At 50.8% G+C, this 19,825-nt stretch overlaps 2 protein-coding genes across 16 annotated transcripts in view; one reads left to right on the forward strand and one right to left on the reverse strand.

The window, feature by feature from the left end:
• Nucleotides 1–9,381, reverse strand: part of LOC134478365 (uncharacterized) — a 29,585-nt gene extending 20,204 nt beyond the window's left edge. For all 4 annotated transcript variants that reach the window (XR_010050982.1, XR_010050981.1, XR_010050980.1 and 1 more), the window contains exon 1: nt 7,769–9,381. The gene's annotated coding sequence lies outside the window, so the exon portion shown is untranslated. The remainder of the gene's footprint in view (nt 1–7,768) is intronic.
• Nucleotides 9,382–9,543: 162 nt separating this feature from the next.
• Cflar (CASP8 and FADD like apoptosis regulator) overlaps nt 9,544–19,825 on the forward strand; it is a 28,935-nt gene continuing 18,653 nt past the window's right edge. For 10 of the 12 annotated variants that reach the window (XR_010050984.1, XR_010050983.1, XR_010050985.1 and 7 more), the window contains exon 1: nt 9,553–9,683. The gene's annotated coding sequence lies outside the window, so the exon portion shown is untranslated. Of the gene's footprint in view, nt 9,684–15,254; nt 15,819–19,825 lie in introns of those variants that run through there. The other 2 variants (XM_063259542.1, XM_023562190.2) reach the window with 2 other exon arrangements.

Below are 19,825 nucleotides of genomic sequence, written 5' to 3' on the forward strand. Positions count from 1 at the left end.
TTCCACAGTAAGTCACACCTTCACCCTCCGCGCACTAAGTCTATGTATTTATTTATTTACTTTGAGGCAGGCTCTTGCCGTGTAGCCCAGGCTGACCTCAAACTCCAGGCAGTCCTCCTGCCTCAGCCTCCCAACTTCTGGAAGTACAGGCTTGTGCCACCACCCCTGGCTAAATTTGTAATCTTATTAGTTCATGATAGTTCTGTCTCATTTTGAACCTATCTCACCTGTGGCTTTGGGGACTCCCTTCTCCGTCCCTTAGACAGAAGCTTTTCTTCTTTTCCATAAATTCTTCCTACTCTTAACCTCTTTTGCTCCTAGAATTCATTCCTCGATTTTAGAGAACACAAAGTGGGGAGTTTCTGACATCAGGATTGGGAGTTACATTTCCCTTATATTATTTGGAGGTCCTAGATCCTATGTCCGGTATCACTCTTCTGTGTGCCACTATGTCCAGCTTTTATTACTATATGTTTTCAATTCCTAATAAATACAGCTCAGGCCAGGAATATAGCTCAGTGGCACAGTGCCTGCCTTGCAAGCACAAGGTCCTGAGTTCGATTTTCAGTAACCTCTAAGATATGTACAGCTCATCCGGGGTGTAATGGCTTGTGTCTAGATTTCTGTCCAAAGCTTCATAAAGTCATGGGTGGGGCTTTTTCACAGGTGGCTGGATATAGGGTGTGATACTGACATTTATAGCCAGGCATGGTGGTGCACATTCAGCACCCAGCAGGCTGAGGCAGGAGGATCAGTGTGAGCTCTCCAGCCTGGGCTACACAGTGAGTTCAAGGCCAGTCTGCACTGCATAGTGAGACTCAGTCTCAAAACAAACAAACAAAAAAAGCTGTGTGTGATTACTAAATCAGTCCACTGTTTGGCATTGGGCCGGAGGGCACTCAGGCACCCGGGTGGCTGCACCAGCCTGGGTGGAAGTAACATGTAGCCAGAGGCTGTATGCACAGCGTACATGCTCCACACGCTAAGATCCCATCCCGGGCCGTGTTCGCACTGGGCAGGTGTGGAGCAGCATGCAGTGGGCTGGCCTCACTTCCCGTCTGCCCTCTCCCCGAGTGGAACTGTCTGGGGAAGGACTGCCCAGCCAGCGGCTCCAGGGCGTCAGTCCAGCCTCCTTCACTGGGTGCAGCAGAGGAAGCTTCGGAGGAGCTGCACACTGGACGCTGCCTCCCTCGTTGCTTTTGCTGTTTTCAACCACGGTCTACGGCTGCCCCTCGCCCACATGTCACCCTGCCTTGGAGCCAGCCAACTATGGACGGAAACCTTTACAAACTGAGCTAAACCCAACCCTTCCCCCCTGTAACTTTGAGTGTTGGGTATTTCATCTCAGCAGCGAGAGCCAAACAACTAAGCAGGGGCTGGGGATTTAGCTCAGTGGCATAAGCACCTGCCTTATAAGCAGGCGGTCATGGGTTCGATCGCCGGTACTGATAAAAAAAAAAGAAAAAACAACTAAGCTGCCCCACATGGATGCCCATCCATGACAGTGGCCCTCAGTGCACATGAGTGCAGGCCTTGTGCATTTTCCCTAAGAGATTGTCATCTGCAGGTTTGTTTCGTTTTGGTTTTTAAGAATTTTTTGAGGATGAGGTATCTATTTGTTTACATAGTATGAGCTCAAAAAATGTTTGTTTGGTGAATAAGTAACTTAAGGGGATTATTAGTCTAGCCTCCTCCTGTGACAGGAACTTTTTAAAACTTAACCTCTCCTTTGCATCTAGTCTGCGGTGTTAGAAGTTTGGGAGAAGGGGACTGAGGGTGTCTACAGTTTCCACACTCTAGCCTCTGTGTTTTCCTCTCACTCTGTTCCCAGAAGCAAGGTCAGTGCCAGGGTGGTGTTTAATTGTAATTTATGTAGCACCTACCATATGCCATGTGTATTTCTAAGATTAAATTGCATGGCAATTCCATGAGGTTAAGACAATTACTCTATGGCCTTTTTATAGATTAGAAAGCAGGCAAACAGGATCCAGCTCCTGAGGCAGGGCTAGAATTCGGCCCCTGAGTCCCTGCCCTTCGCCCTTACGGCGAGCAGCACCAGCTCGGGGCCTGGGGTGCCTCTGTGAATGCCCAAAGTATGCAGTCCCTTTGCTTATCTCATCTGATGGTTCAAATACACAGCGCATTAGAATGCAGTGTTTATTTGATTCTTTTCAGGAGCCTGACCTTCCAGGACGCTGGGGGTGGGGGCTCTGCGGTCCCTCTACCTCTGGCACTGTGAGGGCAGCAGAAATGCCAGGTGAGTCCTCTGAGGAGCCTCATGACCAGAGTCACCAGACAAGAGCGGTGCTGGTCTCTGAGTCACAGAGCAGTAGCAGTCTGAGCACTTCTGCAGGGGCCCTGACTGTCCCCGAGGTGGGGACAGTGACCAGAGAGAGCGGAAGGCCCACAGGCCACAGAAGCTGCCCACAGGGAACTCTGTGCCCCCGCCGGTTCAGTCTGAGGGCAAGGAACACAGGAGGCCGGGGTCAAGCCTGGGCCGCCTAGTCGGTGTGGGGCGGCAGGGCAGAGTGCACCTGGCATGGGCCAGAGCCCAGGGTTCAATCCCCAGTGCCAGACAGAGGGGGCCATGTGTGGCTCCCTGTGGCCCAGGTGGGTCAGGGGCGCAGGGCCCACGAACCCTCAGGAGGCTTGGTGGTGACCATGGCACTGTCATGCGTTGTGTGCAGAAGCACAGTCAAGGATTCCAAGAGGAGGAAGATTTCCCTGTTCTTAGCATGGTCCCACATGAAACCCCAGGCACGCCATTTAAAGGACTCTTTGTTTACTATTCTATTTGTGATCTTACAGGACAGTAGATAGGATTGTTTCATTTGGGGATTACGTTCATTTAAAAAAAATCCTTACTTTGACCAACTAAAACTTGGCAATCGCAGTCTCCTGTTGTGGTTCTTGTCTCGGGAAACCCAGAGGTTAGGAACAGAGCTCAGGATAAGCCCTGGCCAGCCTGGTTGTCTGGATGCAGTGCCCCAGGTGGAGGTGGAGGCTCCGTGTCCCTCACCCAGGGCTGCCTCGGGTACCACATGGCAGAGGAGGCAAAGTCCAGGTTTTGAAGCCCACTCTCCACTGTCACTCGGTCGGCTTCTCCTTGCTGAATTACTTTGCTTTTCTGAGTGTCTGTGTCCCATTTGCAAACAGAGCCGATGGCCCAAGAAAGGCGCTCTGTGTGAGCACTCACGGGTCACCCAGACGCTGGCTCCCTGCCAGGCCAGGCATAGGCACTTGCACAGGAGCCATGGGTACACAGCCCTGCTCTCTGAATCCTTTGTGTGCAGCTGCCTGCGTGACTGCGTGTGCACAGCATTTCCTTCCCAAACTTTTGTTTTTAAACTGAGAATCAAACTCACAAACCTTGCGCTTGCCAGGCAGGTGCTGTGCTGCTGAGCTATAACCCTGACCCCTTTCCCAAACATTTTACTCTAAAACATGTTCAAAAGTAAAGAAGAAAACCAGGGGGCCAAGCCCTTGTTCAGTTGAGCAGTGGCTCCTGCCACACAGCTGCAGAATGAAAGTCACCTCAAGGGCGACATGGCCCCAGGATTCAGCTGCCTGCCTCAGCTTCTCCCTCAGGGCTGTGTGGCTCAGGACTTTCCTGCCCCCCAACCTCCACTGCCTCTCTGGCTTGCTGTCTTTGCCTGTCCGTCAGTGATCTGATGTGGGACTGCAGACTGCGCTTGGAAGAGCAGGACCAAAACCTGGAGGACAGAGACAGGCTCTGCCCTCACTTGGGCAGGTCACTAGAGGTGACAAGAAGTTGGGGCAGAACCAGTCCTAAAGACACAGCCAGGACTGAAGTCCGCAGAGAGCGGGAGAAGGGGAACCAGAGGGAGAGGAGAACCTAGAGGAAGGGCTCCTGGACCAGAGGGGTTGAGAGTGACCACTAAGGCCAATGGCTGGTACCTGCAGTCCTGGTGAGTCAGGAGGCTGCATCTACCACTGGCCCAAGGCCTAGCGGGCCTGGGTTGGGAAGCCTCATTAGTCTTTCCCACACCACATCGGATGCCAGGCCTTCCCCTGCAAAAGGTTTAGAAATCCATGCCCATGAAATCTGGATGTCAAAGACCTCTACCAGGAAATCCACAGTACTCTGAAGAAAGAGAAAGATCAGAAAAAAGAAAGCTGTCCCCTCTTCCTGGAACCAGCATGCTCAAATAGCCAAACTTCTAAAACTGATACACAAATTTAATGCATTCCCAATCAAAATACCAATAGAATTCCTCACAGTGCTGGAGAAAACAGTCCTAAAATTCAAATTAAACAGAAGAGACCCAGCATAGCGAAGCAATCCTGGTCAACAAGAGCAAATCAGGGGGCTGCACAATCCTGGACTTGAAGTGATATTACAAAGCTACAGAGACAAAGTTAGTTTTGCCAGGTGTGGTGCTGCACCCCTGTAATTCTAGTACTCAGGAGGCTGAGACAGGAGGATTGCTGTGAGTTTGAGGCCATTCTAGGCTTCATAGTGAGTACAAGGCCAGTTTCTACTATGTAGCAAGACCCTATCTAGTCAGGGTTTGCAAGAGAATAGATTTAATACAGGACATGTAATTTATAGAATTATTATAGTCACCCAAAAAGTCAAGTGCAGAATAGCACAAGGATCTGTCTACATACTAGAGATCCAGTGAATCCAGCTGAGGGCCTGGATCCCTTGACAGTGTCCTCCATGAGAGCAGCTGGAGGCCTAGAGCCCACAATGATTCATGCAAATCTGTTTCACAGATCTGTGCTGGAAGGCCCAAAGGTCAGTGGTGGCAGCTAGAAAGTCTACACCAGTGGGGTGAAGGGTCTGTGCCAGCAGCCCAGGGTTCTGCACTGGAGCCAGGATACTCAAGGTAAGGACTCTCCAAAAGAACCACAGTCATCCTCAGTAACAACAGGGCCCGAGCTCCTCTGTCGACGAGAACAGCTAACTTCATATGAGGAAAGCCAGCACGCCAAGCTTCTCCAGAAGCATCAACAGCACGCATCTTCTCCTCCAGCTCTCTTTTTATGCTACTGGCAGCAACCCTCAGGCAGGCCTTCCATGCCCAGCACTATGCTGATTCAATTCGGCGTGGTGTTCCAGGTTGACCATTAGTTAATCCACCACACTGTCTCAGAACCAAAAAACCAACCAAAACAAAATCCCCATGAACAAACAGCGTAGTACTGGCATAAAGACAGGTATGTGGAACAGAATAGAGGACACAGAAACAATCCCAGGCACATTCGGCCATCCGATCTTTGACAGCTCAAAACAGACCGGGGAAAGATGGCCCTTTAACAACAGGTGCTGAAGAAGCTGGCTGTCCACGTGTAGGAGAATGAACACAGACCTGTGTACTTCACCATGTACAAAAATAAAATCACAACAGACTGAACATCTAAATGCTAGAGCAGAAACAGTTTGCTGGAAGGTAAGGTAAAACATGTAAAACTCTCAAAGACAGATAAGCAAGAACTTTCTGAACGAACCCCAGTGGCACAGAAAATAGCACCCAGATTCAACAAATGGGATCACATCAAATTTAAAAACTTCTGCACAGCAAAGGAAATGGCCAACAGAGTGGAGAGATGATCCACAGAACAGGAACAATTTTTTCTGGTTACTCTTCAGACAGAGGGTTACTATCTAGAATATATATAAAGTACTCAAAAACTTAGACTCCCAAAATAAAAAGGCCAATCAAAAACTGGACAACTGCTCTAAATAAGGCATTTCTCAGTGTTAGGTCCCCACCTGAGAGACAGCACAATCATCATGGCAACAGTTCAAAGCTGTGCCATGATAAGGTACACACCTCCTTCTTCCCAGAAGCACCCATGGCTTCTCCCTCCCAAAAGTCTGCCAAAGCTCAGGAATGTAAAGGTTTACCAAGTCCTTTGCACTCCCACAAGATAAATCAGCTCACACCAGCCCCCAGAGCCTGCATCAGGCAGAACCTGCCCTTCGTCTGTGGAGAGCCCCACAGCCTTCTCTGTGGGGACTCCCTCCATGCCCCCGCCCCAAACTCTTTTCTTATCTACTTGCCTCTTCTCTCTAATAGTCTGTGCTGCTCTAGGTTGAGTACAAATCACTCAAACACTCAGAAATACAAATGGCTAATGAGTACATGGAAAAAAAGTTCTGCGTGTCTAGATACACAAATCCAAATGCCACCTTGGCTCACCCTACTCCAGAAAGAAAGGCTGTCACCAAGAAGCCAGATCAAGACAGGGAGCGGCCAGGCTGCAGGGAGAAAGCCACCCTTGTACACTATGGTTGAGGATGTAAACTGTGAAAATCAGTGTGGAGATTCCTCAAAAACTAGAACTAGAAATTCTATTTGACCCCCTGTTTCCCTTCTAGGTGTCTTCCCAAAAGAGTTAAAGACGTTCTACAGTGGTCCACGTACACCCATGTGTACAGTGGCGTGACTCTTAACAGCTAAGTCTTGGAAGCAGCCTGCAGGTCTGTCAATGGATGACTGGATAAAGAAAATATGGCATTATATGCAGTGGAGTACTACTCAGCTAGATCTCCCTTTTTAAATTTCATGGTCTCTCTTGTATCAGAAACCCAGAGTAAAAATAAAAAGCACAATAAAAAATAGGTGACAGGAAGTAGGGAGAGAAGCTTTCTCAGAGGGGAAGATGGTCAAACAATGGCGAGGGGATGGAGACCCACGAAGGCGCTTTGTGTACAAGCAAGGATGCCACTCAGGAGTGTGATCACAATGCTCTGCAAACATGGGCTGGGAATAAAAACTGGACAGAGCAGCATGGGCGCCACCTCTTCAGGGGCCAGGTGGGGATCAGTGCACAGGAGCCCTGGGTGGGGGTGCCCACTCTGCCCCCAGCGCGGCCTGCACTGGGCCCCCCAAATCCTGCTCCTGCTGCAGCAGCTGTGAGCTCTCTGGGACTCCAGCTTTGCTCAGTGCTGTGTGAACTTCTTGTGTCTGGATTCTTTCACTTTGTGCAGCGTTTTCTTCCCAAATATGTAAAGTACTAGCCGTGAAGCCATGTGGAGAGAGTTTACATGGGTGCGCACATTCTCACCCCCGGAGTCCACCTACCAACTTCAGCTCTTCCCCTGCCTTTCCCGTTGACACACATGCACCACACACAGCACACACCAGGCCTCATGTGTGCTGGGCAAGTGTTCTCTGAGCTACATTCACCAACCTCATTTATGTATTTATTATTGCTGTTTTTAAATTTTAAAAAAATTTTTTAAATTTTAATTAATTTCTTGGTACCAGGGACTGAACTCATGACCTTGTGCTTACCAGTCAAGTGCTTGAGCCACTGACCTAACTCCCCGGCTCTTTTTAAAAGTTTTTTTATTTATTTTAAACATAGTGAAATCCAACAAAACAAAACAACAAAGCCAGTCAAAACAAAGCAGCAAAATTGGTACAGAACCTCAAAGCAGGACGCTAGGAGATCAATAGCAGCTACCGTAGTATGCCTTATTATCTTCACGTAGGTGTCCATTCCCTCAGGTACAGCAAAATCAAACCAAAAACAACAGAATAAAACCAATCAAAGCAGAATACTGGATAAAGCAAAAGCAATCAGAACAAAGCAAAACGTGAGAACAGTATGGGGTTTGAAAGACGAGACAGAAGGGAATCGCCCATATTTGCTGCACTGCACACGGTCACCCTCCCAACAGATGCTCAGACCGCTGGCCCCAGGTCAGGGCTGGCAATACGAGCATTTAGTTGCTTTTTGTACCTTAGTTGCTATCAACTCAGCCTGTCCTCAGAACCCGCAGGTTGCTTACCTGTGGTGGGAGGATGGGGTGATTGGATTCTTAGTCTGTGCAGGTAGGTTCACAGGAGGCACCAACTTTTCTCTTCCTAGAGCCTGTGTGGCTTGCACAGCTTACCAGAAAGGCTGGCTGGTTGGCTTCTTGTTGGATCCTCCCAGTCCCAGCATGGCCAATTCTCCTATAGTGCTGATTTTTCTCTTCCTGGAACCCGCACTGCTTGCCTTTTTGCTTTGTTGAGACAGCACTGCATTGGTAGTCCAGATTGGCCTTGAAATCACTATGGAACCCAACGGGCCTCAAAATCATGGCAACCTCCCTGTCTCGGCCTCCTAGGATTACAGGTGTGTACCCTCACGGCTTCACCAACCCTTTTCACTTTGACATGGGGTCTTGTTAAATTGTCTCGGCCTGGCCTCCAGTTTGTGGTCCTTGTGGCTCGGCCCTAACAACCTGTGAGTACAGTATCCATCTTATTTTTTAAATGCATTTTATAAAAATTTTTTTAAAAAAAGCTTTAACGGCACAAGGTCCAATACACGCTAGGCAAAGCTCTCTGGCTGGGCTATACCCGACCTCTTCTGTGGCTCTTAGGCCCCTCAGGACACTTCATTGTCTGCTTCAGGCAGCTATCCGCAGCCAAGCTGGCCCTGCTCCTGTACCTCAGTGTCCCCCTACTGTTGAGCCACAAGGTGTTTATCTGTATAGTTCAGGCTGGTCTGCAAAGCACTGTGGAGCCCACGCTGGTCTTGAATTTGCAGGATCCTCCTGCCTCAGCCTCTCAAGTGCTGGGACTACAGGCATGTACCACCACATCGATTTTTCCAAGGGTAATTTGGTGATTCCCAGGTGCTGGTTATCAGGAGCCAAGCTGCTATGAACAGGGCGTGGGAGTCACAGTGAGGACCAGCAGCCCTGAGGCTTCCCTGGGTGGCCTGGCAGTGGACAGCAATGCCTGCTGCAGCAGTGGCTCTGATTTCCTTTCTGGCTGGGTCTGCGGTTCCCGCCCCAGTGTACTTTCTCATGTTGCTCTGCAGCAGCCTCCCCTTGAACCCTGGCATCGCGTTGGCTTTGATTTGCTAGGCCTGGGTCATGATGCAGCTGAGCAGCTCGGCTTGTACTCTTCACTACTCACCTGCCCTTTTTGTGAAGCTTCAGGTCAGATCTTTTCCACGTTTAAAAAGTGGGTCATTGAGCGGGGCATTTAGCTCAGCGGCATACGAGCCTGCTTTGCAAGCGCGCAGTCATGAATTTGATCCCTGGTACCAAAAAAAAAAAAAAAAAAAAAAAAAAAGTGGGTCACTGGTCCCTGGTTGCATTGGGGAAAATTCTTTGTGTTTCTGCATATTGCCTTGCCGGTCAGGTACTGGAAACCACTGCCCCTTCCTTTTGTTAATAGCAGTCTTTCGGGCTGGGTGTGGCTGGGTATGGCGACGCACACTTGTAATCCCAGCACTCAGGAGGCTGAGGCTGGAGGATCTTGAGTTCAGTTCCTGTCTATCCGGAAGGACAGGGAGGCCTTGTCTCAGAAAAATTTGAAAAAAAAAAAGAGCCAGAAGATGGAGGAAGCGCCTCAGAAAGCAGACAGGTCCGAGGGGAATCGGCGTGACGAGCAGGAACAAGCAGCCGGAGCGGGGTCCGCGCACGGCGCCCCACCGCGCCCGGCCGCCCGAGGGCGCCGAGGCCGCGCAGCACCGCCGCAGCTCCCGCCTCCGCCGGCTCCGGCCTCCGCCCTCTTCCGGGCGCGCTTCCGGCTCCGCGGCCTGGCGGCGTCCCGGGGCGGGCAGTCTGCGGGGTGCTCCCCGCCGCCCGAGGCCTGGCGTGCGCGGGCTGGGCACCGCGGGCCGGGCACCGCGGGCTGGCGCGGGGCCGGCCGGCCGAGGGCCGCCTGCTGCGCCGACTCGGCCTCCGACGGACGCCCGGGCCGCAGGTGGGTCCCCGTCGCGGCCGCTGCGCCGGCGTCTCTGCTCCTCCGCGGCCCCCCGACCTCCGAGTTCCTTCTCCGCGGACCGGCTCCCTCCCGCCGAGCTCCGCCCCAGCTGCCCACTTTCTTTCTTTCTTCTTATTTAATTTTATTTTCTGTCAGTCTCAAGCCTAAGTTGCCAGGCTGGGCTTGAACTTGCGATCCTCCTGCCTCCACCTCCCAGAGTGCGGGGATCAAAGTGGGCGCCCTTGTGGACGTCTGCGGCGGAGTCCGCGGCGGTGTGGGGCCGAGCGGCGCGGTCTGGGCGTCGCTCTGCACGCGCTCAGGGCACGAGGACAGAAGGACCGAGGGCCGCGCGCCGCCGGGGAGGCTCTGTGCTCCGCTTTCTCCGTGTGCTCGGCTTCCCATGGCGAGCAGCTGTGTGCTTTTTTATAACTAGAAGAAGCAGTTTTTATTTTTCGTGGTCCTGGGGGCCGAATCCGTGGAGAGTCAGGCCGCATCCCCGGGGTCGCCCCAGTGACCTCCACCAGCAGCCGTCCTGCCTCAGCCTCCCGGGCACCTGCCGATTCCGCTGGGAATGACGGTGGCTTCCGACCGTCGGTCAGTCTGTCCTCTTAGGGCCGAGCCCCAGCTCCACGGAGCGGAGGACGCGGCCCGCCCTGCAGACCCGGCCCGCAGGCCGGCTGTGGCCGCGGCAGAGCTGCGCCCAGGGGGGAGGCTGCCTCGGGGCCGGGGCCGAGGCCTCTGGGCGGCCGCAGGGCCGGACACGACGGCCCGCAGCGAGCGGCGTCCTCACCCGCCTGGGCCTGCCCCGGGTGCGCGCCTGCCTGGGCGGTGCCGGGCTGCTGGGCACCCGCCTGGCTCCTGGGAGGCCGTGCTACCTCGGGACGCCGCTGCGGGGCGGGTGGGAGCACCGACTGGAGGTCGGGTCCGAGTTTAGAACCGGTGCGTGTGGGGGAGGCAGAGGACACGTTTTGAGTTTATTTTTTTAGCCAATGTTTGCAGTACATGATGATCACATTCCTCTTCCTTGGGAGAGTTGACAGACACCGCGCAGTTCCCCCACTGACCTTTCCTCCTCTCCAGCATCTGGCCTCCTTTCCTTTGGAAAAAGCTCTATCTCTGTTTCCTGTTATTTATCTTTTGTCTTCCTCGTTGACTTATTACATAGAAGAGAAAACACACACTGTTTAACCTCATGTGTCTGATTTATTTCACTTACCGCACATGGACCAGGGTGCTCTGTTTGCCTACAAGTGAGTTTATGCTTGTTTATGACAGTGTACCACCTCACTATGTGGAAATACCACTTTTTTCCCCCCTTGTCTTTTTGAGACAGGGTTTCACTATGCAGTTCAGGGTAGCATTGAACTCACTTTGTAGCCTACTCTGGCCTGAGGGATCCTCTTGCCTCAGCCTCCCAAGTGTTGGGGTTACAGACACATGCCACCATGCTCTGCTTTCATCTGTCAGTGGACACTTAACCCGGATCAGTTGGGCTGCTATAAACATGGGGTAACCATGTGTCACTGTAAACCCATGTCTTGAACCGTTTTGTTAAGATACCTAGAAGGGTCAAGTGGAGTTTCTGGTTTTAGATTCTGAGGAATCTCCACACTGATTTCCATAGTGGTTGTACAGCTTACATCCCGCCCGCAGTGTAGAAGGGTTCCTGTTTCCTCACAACCTCACTAACATTTATTTGATTTCTTGATGATGACCAGTGTCTCAGTTAGTTTTTACATTGCTGGGACCAAACAACCTGCCACCCACAAGTTAAAGAAGGAAAGGTTTATTTGGCTCACAGTCTGTACAGGTTTCATTCCATAGTGAGCCCGCTCCAAGGCAAGGTGGTGTGGCAGAGGGGCATGCCAGGGGAACCAGTCCATGGCAGGCAGGCAGGCAGGCAGGCAGGAGGCAGTCAGTAGCAGCAGTGAGCCTGCCTTTCCCTCTTATCCCATCCAGGCTACAAGCCTTTTTGTGGTGCCACCCACACCTAAGGTGGGGTTTCCATTTTCAGTAAATCCATTTTAGTTACCTCCAGCCCCATACAAATTTCAATTAGTGGACTAAATTAGTACCTCATACCCTCATCCCAGTGTCACACTTTGAAGATTCACCCAGCTTCAAAAAGCCCCAGCTATGATCCCTTGAGAATCTGACGGACATTTAGACACAAGCCATAATGGCTTCATTGGAGCAAGGTGGAATTTCAGTGTTTTAATTTGCGTATCTCTGATGGCCGAGGAAGTTGAACATTTTTTTTTCATGTATTTATCAGCTATTTGTACTTTTTTTGAGAAGTGTCTATTCATTTCAGTTGCCCCTTTTTGACTGAATCTTTTATTTTTTGGAAGGGTCTCATTTTATGGGATTTTAAAGATATATTCTACATATTAGTCCTCTGAACAGTAGCTAACAAAATTTTCTCATTCTGTAGGTTGTCTCTTCCCTACGTTGTTTCTTTTGCTGTAAAGATCTGTAATTTGAAACCTGGCATTGTGATGCCTTTTGCTTTGCTCTTATTGCCCAGGATTACTTTTGATATTTGGACCTCCTCTGGTTTTCTATGAATTTTGGCACTGTTTTCTCCAGTTCTGTGAAGGAAGCTGTTGGCATTTTGATTGGAATTGCATTAAATCTGTCTATCCATTTTGGAAATGTGGTCATTTTGACAATGTTAGTTCCAAGAGATATTGTTCCATGTTCTGATATCTTCTTTGATCTCCTTTTTCAGAGTACTATAGTTTTCATTTGTAGAGAGGTCTTTCACTTCCTTGATTAGGTTAATTCGATTTAATTTTTCTTGGCTATTAAATGGTATTGTTTTCCTAATTTCTTTCTCAATGAGTTTGTTTTTTGGCATACAAGAATGCCACTGATGTTTGTGTGTTGATTTGTATCCTACTACTTAGCTGAATTTATTAGTTCTGCAAGACTTTTGGTGAAGGTTTTAGATCTTTTATGTGAAGGATTATATTGTTTGCAAGTAAGAATAGTTTGACTTCTTCCTTTCCTATATGTATTCTTTTTATTTCTTTCTCTTGTCTGATTGTTCTGGTGGACGTTTAGAGTACTATGTTGCATAGGAGTGGTCATAGTGGACACTGTTTCTTGTTCTTGTTTCAGAGGGAAAGCTTTCAGCTTTTTTTGCCATTTAATATGGTGTTGGATATAGGGTAGGACAGTGGGTCACTGCAGAGACTTCTTTTGTTTCCACACTCACGTTTCTTTGTGTGGATGCTGAGTCTGGCCCCGCCTTTCCTGCCCAGTGCGGTTGATTAAAGATTTCCACCACAGGACTAGATTCGTGCAGCTACTCAGCTCTTGTTCCCTCTGTGCATGCTGAGGCATGGCTTCTCCATCTGGCCTGTCAGTGTGTGAGCTGCTTCCCTGCTCCAGAGGCCCCTCCATCTGTGGCCCCTGAGCTGTGGCAACTGTTTAAACTGAGGAAAGCAGACAGACATGTTATGGTTTGTGTCTAGATGTCCCCCCAAAGCCTCATGCAGTCATGTCCGTGGGCTTCTAGAGATTGTGACTGATCCGTGGTACAATGCTGGAATTACAGGTGTGAGTCCTACGCCTACCCTGGGGTGGGTAACCTGCATACAGTGTAAGGGAGGGAGAGGGGCTTGCTCTCTCTCTTCCCCTTTTTTGCTATTGCTGCTTTGCTGTCTTCTGCGACCTTGAATTGTTGTCTCTGTGCCATGCCACCCTGCCTGGGAGCCAGCCGATTACAAACTGAAACCTCCACAGACTGTGACCTAAATAAACCTTTCCTCCTTTAACTCTGGGTGTCAGGTATTTTCTCCCAGCAATGATAGAAAAGTAACCAACACAGAATTTGGTAACAGGAGTGTGATCATTGCTGTGACTCTTCCTGACCATGTGGTTCAAGAACTTTTGGGAATGGTTTGCAGGAAGAGTTTGGAAAGGTTCAGATATGTCACCTGAAAGAGTACAGCTGGACCTCCTTAGGGTTTTCTGTATGGGAGATTCTGGTCAGAACTCAGAAAATCAGAAGGCTGATAAAAATTCTGCTGGGGCTGATAAAGACCAGGTTTGGAAGATTTCTGCTGGGAAGAACTGCATTGGCTTCTGAACTCCAAACTGTCATTATGGTTTGGCAGAAACCATTTCGCTTATGTCCAGAGACTTTGCCTGAGACTGAGATTATGGGTTGTGTACTAATTAATCTGGCAGAAGAAATTTCAAGGCAGTTGAATCTTGAGGTAGTAGCATGGCTATTGCTGTTTTTTTTTTTTTTATCCAGACTTACATTGAAAATCAAAAAAAGAGAGCTCAACAGAATTTTAAAATGTGGGTTTGTCCAGAAAGGAAGCTTCAGTAAAGCTGGACTGCAAAGATAGAGCTGAGGAAATCGTGATTGCTGAGATGGAACCGGAAAGTAGAAAAGGTGGCCTGCGGGCACCACTGGAGGCAGCAAGTCTGTACCCTTTGCCACCTCAAAGCCGCAAAGGTAAAAGACTGCTTTGAGAAGAAAACCACAGAGCAGCATGTCCCAGAATGGCGACAACATGGAGAATCTTTTCCTCAGAACTGGATTCAGAGTGTCCAGCATTCCAGACACTCTGCCACTACATCCAAGAGAGAGAAAAGCCTGGCCACAGCTCTAGGTGGCAGCACATCTTGGCATCATCCACATGGTACTGGTTTAGGTGTGTGCAGAATGAAAGAGTTCTGAGGTTAAAAATGCTTCTGCCCAGATTTCAGAAGAAGGCCTGGGAGCACAGGCAGTGTGCTCCTGAGAGGACAGTGTGTGAAGCTGTGAGTGTAAAGCCAGAGGTGCAGAGGAGACCCCCAGAAGTGTGGAGAACCAGGCACATGAATCATCTAAGGAGCATGTAAAGAGGGAGTGAAGTCAGCCCAGAGACAAGCCATGGGAGCAGCGCCAGTGCAAGTGCCACAAGGGCGGAGTTACCCGCGCCTTTTGGAGCTCACAACTTGCTGCAGGTTGCAGTGCATGTTGTACCTGAAAATGCAGCACTTAATATTTGCCTTGTTGGCATTTGGGCACGCTGTGGTCCCAATCCTGTGAATCCTCCTGCTTGTAACTTTTGGAATGGAAGTGTTTGTTTTGTGCCATTTAATGTTGGAGGTGTTCTTTTCATTTGTACACAGCTCACAGCTACGAGTTTGCCTTCCATCTTGAAGGAGACTTGGAACTTGAACTTTTCAGCAATGTGAAATTACTGGGGCTGGGATTTAGCTCAGTGGCATAAGCACCTCTCTGGCAAGCCGAGGTCAATCCCTGGTACAAAAAAAAAAAAAAAAAAAAAATTGTTATGACTTTGGCAACTGTTAGAGATAGACTAAATGCCTTGTTTTTGTTTTTGTTTTTGTACTGGGGATCAAACTCACAACTGCATGCTTGCAAGGCAGGCGTTTATGCCGCTGAGCTAAATCCCCAGCCCCCTGTCTTCTTTTTTTGTTCTTGTTTCTTTTGCTGTGTTCTGCCACCATGAATGGCTGCCCCTCACACTACCCTGTCTTGGACCCAACTGATTATGGACTAAAACCTACACAAACTGTGAGCTGAATAAACTTTTCTTCCTTTAACTTTTTGTCCCAGAAATTAGAGAAAAGTAACTAAGACAGACACTTAGCTTTGTGATTGGCCTAGACACCCGCATAGGGCTCGGTGGCCAAACAGACTGCTTATACTTAGTACTAGCACTTTCAGACCCAGGCCCCTCCAAAAGCCACACTTGCAGGGCCTGGTTTCTTCCCAGGGGACAGGGTCCCAAGGCGTCCCCCCACCTGAGCTCAGACGTCTTAGGGGGCCGTGTCTGGTGCTCCCCCTGTGACTCCCACCCAGCCACTGTGCTAAGAGGGACTCTAGAACCCAGCAGCATGTCTCTTCTGTTGTTTTACTGTGGCTCAGCCTTAACCTTTAACCCTTCCCTAAATGGCTCCCAATTAAACACCTTCAGATGTGGTGGCCACTACACTGACTTTCTTCTCCAACTCCCTCTAGCCTGCCATGTGGAGGGAGTCACTTTTGGAGTAAAATCCCACCCAGTATTTTGCAGAGTTCAATGCCCATTGGCTTGTCTTGGGCCCCAGGCACTGTTCTCCCTGGGCTGGCCAGTGTCTGTGCAGTGCCCTTCCTGAGAGCCGGTGAGTGTCCACTCTGCTTCATTCTTTTGTCTGTGTTGTGCTCCATTCCTCCTCTTTTTCTTTTAGGTTTTCCTGTGGGCCCTTTCTTGATTTCCAGAGATCTCCTTCCCTTTATCCTGAGTTGTCACTTTCCAGGGATCAGGTTCCCGGTCTCTCTGGGTTTATGTGTATTAACTGCTTGGTGCCACATGCAGAGCCACCTCCTGGGGTCCTGCACAGGGCTGGGGCACTGGGTTCTGTGGTGTCCAAGATGAATGCACCGATGGCCTGTGCTGTGACCACAGTGTATCTTGCCCAGGGCTGTGCATCCCTCCTCTTCTGTCCTTCCAGAAACTTCCAGTGACTTGGGTTTCACAGGTCACTGTCATGGGGCTCCCCAGACACCTGAATGTCCAGTTTGAATGTTGTGGTCTCTGTAGCTGGCTGGGTGGCTCTCACCATCGTCCCTAACTACTTGTGGTCGCTCTGCGCTGGGACCTGTGGAGGACAGGGTGTGCATCCCCAGTCCTGCTGGCCACTTCACTGTCCGCTCCTGTCACTTGCTCAGAGTGCTGAATGCTTTTTGGAGGCCTGTGTGGAGGAGGAGACTGACCTTTCTGTCCTTGTAGTGATGTGGGAAGTTTATATCTGTAGTCCTATGGGGAAGTTATTGGGAATCCAGTGGGTTAATTCCAATCTATCACTTCCAGTGCAACCCCTGGTGAGAATAAAGATACTAAGACATATACACAGTGTGGTCCAGGTCCAGCCGAGATGGTTCATCAGAGCAAAATCCTCGGCTCAGGGCCTCACCTGGGGTTTATTAATTCTCTGTGACAGGAGTGGCCTGAATGAGTGACAGTGAGAGTGACAGGAAATACCTAGGTGGGCTAGGTAAGAGGCCTGAGATCATCTCTGCAGCATGCAGAGGGCAAGACATGCAGAGAGAACACTCTGCATAACACAACTGAGGCAGTATCTAGTGGTTTGGGGTTGTTGCTTCAGCTGTAGTGTACAGTCTTTTCTGACCTGCTCTTATCCTAGCCGACAGTGTAAAGCATGGCTCTTCTCCCCGCCCAGCTCAACCATGTTTTTCCAGGAGTCACTGGGTGGGGAAACAGCAGTTATCCCCTTAGTTCAAAGCTTAGGTGTTAGCTCCTAAGAAGTGGCCTAGCCAGCTCTGTACTTATCCGCACACCGGCTTAGCCAAAATGGAGATAGTTGCGCTTCTTTCAAGGAGAGTCATCCGGGTGGTCTCCATGGGGAGGACACGGTGCCGTGGACAGCATCACCATGGGGCATCGCCAGACAGACTGGCTTCAGATTCAGGATGCGATGAGATTTGCTGCCCTGTTAACTGAGTGAGCAGAGGCAGGGAAGCTGGGGCTGCGGTGCGGATGTGGAGCCTCTAGCTCTAGGTTTTGTCAAGGAAGTGACCTAAGCTCCAGCTCCAGAAGGCTCAGCCTGAGAGGAAGCTGTGGGGAGGTTGAGCTCAGAGGCAGAAACAGGAAGGCTGGGTGTGTCTGCTAAGTGGCCAGGAGCCAGGGACTTTAAGGAGCCAGGGCAGAGGTGCAGAGGATGCAGGGGCGCAGGGGGCTCAGGGGTGCAGAGGCTTGCAGAGATGCAGAGGGTACAGGGGTGCAGAGGCTGCCGGGGTGCAAAGGTATGGAAGGTGCAAGAGTGGACAGAGTAAGCCAGCAGGAAGTGAATCCAGGAGGCACCAGCGAACAGACAGAGACCAAGGACAGGCGCATGAAGAAAGACTTCTTTTTCTTATTACTTATTTAAAACTAGTTGCTAGGGATTTAACTCAGTGGCGTAAGCACCTGCCTGGCAAGTGTGACATTGTGAGTTCTATCCCTAGTACCAAAACAAAAAACTGATTGCCATTGCATGTGTTTAGTGTGTACAGCAGATGTCCTGGGACCTGTGCATGTGAAGCTGGTTCAGTGTAGGGACAGCTTTGATTTGTCACTTAGCGGAAATCCCAAATCCGACACGTCAGCTCTGGTCTTCGTGCTGTGTGGTGTTTTTCACTGGTTCATGCTGCTCTGTAACCTCTGACCTATGTTTTACTTCCTCTCCCCTGGGCTCTGATAATTGCTGTTTATCTCTGAATGTTTGACATTTTGGGGTAAGATTTTTACATGTCCTGCATACTTTTCTGGCTTGTTTTACTGAGCGCAGGGGCAGGACCTTCTTTCTTCCCCTCTGCGTGGCTGAGTGCACCAGCTTCTCACCTGTTGCTTCGTGAAGGGACTTTCAGGTGCTCTGTGAATGATGCTTCGATGTGCATGGTATGCGGGAGACTCCAGGGGGTGGTGGTTTCATTTTCTGGAGTTCATACCAGACAGGAAGACTTCACTTTGGAGATGGCAACCAGGGGCTGTGGAGGCCTTTGTTGAGTGGGACCATCGGGCTGGAGTCTTCAGAGTGAAGCACAGAGGTTCAGAGTGCTTAGGGCAACAGAAATGATGGCTCCCTGCAGTAGGTAAGCCATGAATAGAAATGCCAAAGTAGACACATGGCATAAGGCAATGTGCGTTTCTGGTCTTTCCCAGGCAGAGTGGCCAGTGCCAGGGTCCCTGTGCAGGAGACAGGACTGGGTCAGGTGGGAGGGGATGGCGTGGAGCTGAGGTGCTAAGCACAGTCCCTCCCTCCCCAGAAGGCAGTAGGGTGAAGGTGGGGGCTGGGGTTTTGTTCATCACTCAAGATTGCAGGAGGCTTGGAGGTGCTTGGGAGAGGGTACAGCTCTGGGGTCCCAGAAGAGAGGCTGAGGAGAGGACAGAAGGGATTGGCCATGGGCCACCCGAGGTACCAGCTAATAGGGCACGGTGTGGGTGGGTGGTGTGATTCCCCTCTCCCTGAGCTATGTGCCGGTGAGTGCAGAGGTTTGTAGGAGGCTTGGGTGCAGGCACCCAGTGCCTCACAAAGGCAGAGTACACAGTGCTCCTTTCGGCAGCCATGCCTGCAGAGGAGGGGGGAGCCCGGCTGACCCCAGTGCCAGTGCTGACTGGATCCACCGAAGGGAGTGCTCAGTGCCCCCTGGTGCCCAGGACCCATCTGTCCCAGGCCTGGCCCCATCTGCTGCCTCTGTCCAGAAAGTTCCTGCAGCTCTGCAGCAGGGGTGGCGCTCAGGCCCCACAGAGGAAGTGGGTGGAGATCAGGCTTTGCTGCCAGGCTGTGCTGGTGACCCAGGTGTGGGGACAGCAGCTTCTCCAGCATTGGGAGGGAATCACCCTACCTGGGTTTGGAGCATCTGTGGTGGCCATGGGATCCAGCTCAGTGTTCCTGGCCCAGGCTCAGGAGCAGGGGGAACAGAGCCTCTGCCAGCAGAGCCTCCTCCTCCGCCTTTCCGCTGCCAAGTAAACACCTCCGTGAGGTTCATGCTTCTGATTTCCAGGACGCACATCCTCCACCAGCTGGGTCCTGGAGGCTCAGCTGTGACTCATAGGAGCCTTGCTGGTGGTGTAACTGTCCTTGGCAGTGGCCCATGATTTTCCTAGAGAAATGAAACTGAAACCGTTGTCAGGTCTTAGCTGTTCCACTGTGAAGTCAGAGCAAGTTGGGAGTGGGTGAGGGTTTGTGGGGAAGAGGGGAGACTGTCACTGGATCAGAACATGCCAGCAGACGGGGCGCTCAGAAAATCCTAGGAGATTCGCAGTACTGGTTTATCCAAGTCAGGAGGGACAGCTCAGAACAGTAGGATCAAGGAAAGAAGGGTGCTGGCCAGACTGGGCTGGGCCGAAGAGCAAAGGCCGGGCTCACAGGGCCCCTTGGCCTCTTGCCATGTAGGGGACAGTAGGGGACTTGAGAACAGGAGTGGGTGTAGGTGTGCAGCAGGTGTGGTCTCTGAGAGATCCACGGGGCACCACCCCGCCTCTGAGCTGTTCAGTGGTACACGGCCCTGCCTTTTCACCACAGTTCTGAGAGCCTCTAGGGTTCACCTGCCCATACACCAAGGAAGCTCTGAAAGCATTTGCTGTTTTGTTCATTCATTTATTTATTTTAGTACTGGGGATTGAAAT

This window comes from Cavia porcellus, unplaced genomic scaffold, assembly GCF_034190915.1.
Source record: "Cavia porcellus strain 051 isolate PalLab524CR breed Dunkin Hartley unplaced genomic scaffold, mCavPor4.1 scaffold_12, whole genome shotgun sequence".
NCBI lineage: Eukaryota > Metazoa > Chordata > Mammalia > Rodentia > Caviidae > Cavia > Cavia porcellus.